The sequence below is a fragment of the Mus pahari genome, chromosome 23, assembly GCF_900095145.1.
Source record: "Mus pahari chromosome 23, PAHARI_EIJ_v1.1, whole genome shotgun sequence".
NCBI classification, from domain to species: Eukaryota; Metazoa; Chordata; class Mammalia; order Rodentia; family Muridae; genus Mus; species Mus pahari.
In genome coordinates this window covers 11,435,631-11,439,435 of record NC_034612.1, presented here as the reverse complement: position 1 = coordinate 11,439,435, position 3,805 = coordinate 11,435,631, and the positions used below count along the sequence as shown (strand labels likewise).

General features: G+C 42.0%; 1 protein-coding gene and 1 pseudogene across 4 annotated transcripts in view; one reads left to right on the top strand and one right to left on the bottom strand.

The window, feature by feature from the left end:
• Positions 1 to 3,805, bottom strand: part of Tmem116 (transmembrane protein 116) — a 39,870-nt gene that overhangs the window by 14,021 nt on the left and 22,044 nt on the right. The window lies entirely within an intron of this gene.
• Positions 1 to 3,805, top strand: part of LOC110313108 — a 9,573-nt pseudogene that overhangs the window by 1,236 nt on the left and 4,532 nt on the right. The gene's annotated exons all lie outside the window — the stretch shown is intronic.

Genomic DNA, 3,805 nt, shown 5'->3' with positions numbered 1-3,805 from the left:
GTCTTCAGACACTCCAGAAGAGGGAATCAAATCTCGTTGTGGGTGGTTGTGAGCCACCATGTGGTTGCTGGGATTTGAACTCAGGACCTTTGGAAGAGCAGTCGGGTGCTCTTACCCGATGAGCCATCTCACCAGCCCGGGAGAATGATTCTTGCAAGTTGATTTTCTCACACACCGTGGCATGTAAGTTTAGACAGGTAAAATAAGCAAATAAATATAATAACATTTAGAAAAAAAAGAACTTATGAGAACTGGAAAGATGACTTAGTTTAAAAGCCAAGGGCTTCAGTTACCGTCACCCATATGAGGCAGCTCATTATTGTCTGTAACTCTAGGTGACCTGATAACCTCTGACTGTATAGGCAGCCTCATGCGTGTGTGTGTGTGTGTGTGTGTGTGTGTGTGTGTGTGTGTGGCCTGAGGCCAATAATTTCACCTAAACTGCCATCTTTAAACCTCTCCCAGGTCCTGGCCATAGGTTACACTTTAAACAACTTAAAGATGGCAGACTGTAAGACTGGCCTCTTAGGCAGACATGAGATTAAACAACAAGGACAGTGCCAATGTCACTTAAGGACGCTAGTACCTTTGTTCTTTGCAAACAGTCATTACCCAGGGTTCCCCAGAGACTCACTGACAGCAGAGACCTCGAGCTGACCCCTTGGAGATAAGTTCTTTGATATGGGGTGGGGGCCTGATGGCTGGTTGTAAATTAAGGTTATCTCGTCCTGTTTTGGAAGCGGTACCTAATCAGAGGTCAGTCTTGGTAAACAAACATTCACAGGCTTTCTCAGTTTGGGTTGATGTGGTTCAGTTTTCTCTAACAAGTCAGGGTTTACACTCATCTCCAGACAGTACAGGCCGGGCTGCCTTAGCCAGATTCTACTTAGTGAGACCTAATATTCCTAAGCAATTGTTTACTGAATCCTTTATAGCATCTATTTTATTACACCAGGTTTCTCCTGCATGGCTACATAGCACAAATTCCAGGCCAGTTGGGCTACGTGATCAAAACCTAATCTAAAAACTTCCAGAGAGTTAGAAGGTGACTTGGTGGGTAAGGGCGGTTGACCTGCAAGCAGAGGACCTGATTTCAAACCCCAGGTACACACACACTCACACATCACACACATGCACCAGGTCACACACACTCACACATCACACACATGCACACTCGCTCATGGACACTCATCCAAATTTGGAACAATGAAGGGAGGGGGAGGAAAAAGCATTAAGCCAGTAAGGTGGTTTAGGTCTGTAATCACAGCACTTGAGAGGTTGAGGCTGAAGAAGGATTGCTATGAGTGAAAAAGAAAAAAAAAACCACTGCTTGGGATACATACTGAGTTCTGATGCAACCTGTATTAGGGCAAGATCCTATATTAAAAACAAAACAAAACAAAAAACCCAATAGGTAATTTCACTCAGGGCCAGTAGAGGGAGCCAGGATATCATGAAACAGATTCCTGAGCCAGACAGACACACTAAACCTTCCTGTAAGTTCTCCTACTTAAAAATCTGTAACTAGCCTGAAAGCTTGTGTCAGAAGTGTGGATTGTTATAGTTAATGTTCACATTCTTCAGGATCAAAGACAATTATTACGTCTAGTGCCCTGCTTTGTCTTTTACAAGAGTCAGACTCATCAAACCCATCACCCTTAGTCTCCAGAATCCCATCAGGCAAAAAGTGATTTAATTCTGATCACGTGAGGAAGGCAGGCAGGAGAGCCTTTCACAGCAACTGCATTTGGACTTTAGGCCTTTCAGCAGAGTGCACACTAACATCTTGTCTCGTCCGGATTTTATAAGAGAAATAAAGCTTTCTCTTTTTTTTAAGATTTATGTATGTATTTAATGTGCATCGGTGTATTGCTGCATGTATGCCTGTGGGAAGGAGTCAGATCCCCTGGAACTGGAGTTACAGAGAGATGTGAGCTGCCATGTGAGTGCTGGGAATTGAACCCAGGTCCTCTGGAAGAGCAGCCAGTGCTCTAAACCACTGACCCATTTCTCCAGATCAAAAGTAAAGATTTTAAAAGAGCGTCTGAAAGGCCCACGGGGCATCAGAAGCACTTTTCTTCTACTATTAAATTAATAACCTAAACCAAGGTGAGGAGAAATGATCTACCTACCTACATTTTCCCCACACTTGTTAAAGTATATCTAAATGGCAAAATTCAGAGTCTTGATTTTCTTTATGTTTTGTTGGTTCTGGTTTTGAGGCAGGGTCTCCTGTGTCCTAGGTAGGCCTTGAGCTCACTATGCAGGCAACTTCTATGTTCTAACTATGTAACTTCTCCTGCCTCTACCTCCAAAATGCTGGTTACAGACATGAACCACCAAGCCTGGCTCACAATCTTGGTATTCAACCAGAATTTAAAAGAAAAACCCTGAGGTGTCATGTGGTGGCACACACCTGTAATCCTAGGGTTCAGAAGCTGAGGTAGGAGGAATGCCACTTGTTGGAAGTTAGCTTGGGTTTCAAAGTAAGCTCCACATTAGAGAGGCTTTGGGACCCTCAAATAAACAAACCTTGATATTCTTGATAGCTTATTTATAAGATGAATGCACCTGAAATTAATTCTTAGTAAAACATATCAAGGTTCCCACAGAGAAGTCTCCAATTAAGTATATACTTACTCTCAACTTTTGTCAATTATGTCAATAATCTCATTATTTATCATATGCTTTCAATGTTGAAAAGGGTTTTGTACCACCTTTATATTTAAATAATTGGAAGATTCCCCCTCATGCGCGTAGGTGTACACACACACACACACACACACACACACACACAAAAGTCCAAAACAAAACAATGATAAAATGATATTACTAACCCCTCCCAACAGAGGGCACCAAGTCCCTATGCGCACAGATAAACACTGGAGAGACCAGGAATGTTAGCCACTCAACAGAGAAGATACAGTAAGTGTATCCCAGACTCTTCCTCCTTACCCCTTTATCCTGAGTGTTGATTCTTAGTCAATACAACCCATCTTTATGGGAGATGCTACTGGCATGGCCTGGGTAACTTCTGTTATCTGTATGGCCGAGGCCACTCCTGACTCCAGCCATTCTCTCTAGACCCTTATCTACCTTGAGCATTCTGAGTCAAAGAACTTATCTTTTAAACATTCGTTAAGCCTTGTTGCACACTCAGGATTGAGTTAATTATTATTAGGAAACTTTTTCCCAGAATTGTGCCATGCTTAAATATGGCTAAAATAACCTGCCGAGGTCAGACTGTAGAAGTCTGAACCACCACTGGCTACTGAGTCTTGTTGAATCTGACTTCCTTCTTGACTCTCGAGGACTCTATGGCCCTCAGACTGCAGAGATCTGCACAGTGCCGTGTAAAATGTTAGGCTTGGAGTTGGGAGAGGTAAGCCTGAGAGGTCAGACAGGCTCTGAGAACATCGTAACCAGCTAAGATCCTGAAATCTAACGGGAGACTTCAAACACAGCATGCTCTCTATAGACAGACATGAAGAACGTAACAGACCATTAAGCACGTGAAGCAAACATCAAACTTGCAAATGAACATTGAAATATAATAGTTCACATTAACTGTGGGCAAGCACTCTTCAATTTTGCCTGGTTTGGTCTTCACCGTTACCCTAAGAATAAATATATCATTATTTCAGCTTTAAGTGAGAAAACTATGACTTGGATATTTTAGCTTGTTTAAAAAGTACATGGCAACTTGTCACTACCAAGGTTTCTTTTCTTTTATTTATTTATTTATTTATTATTATTATTATTTGTTTTGTTTTGATTTTCGAGACAGGGTTTCTCTGTGTAGCCC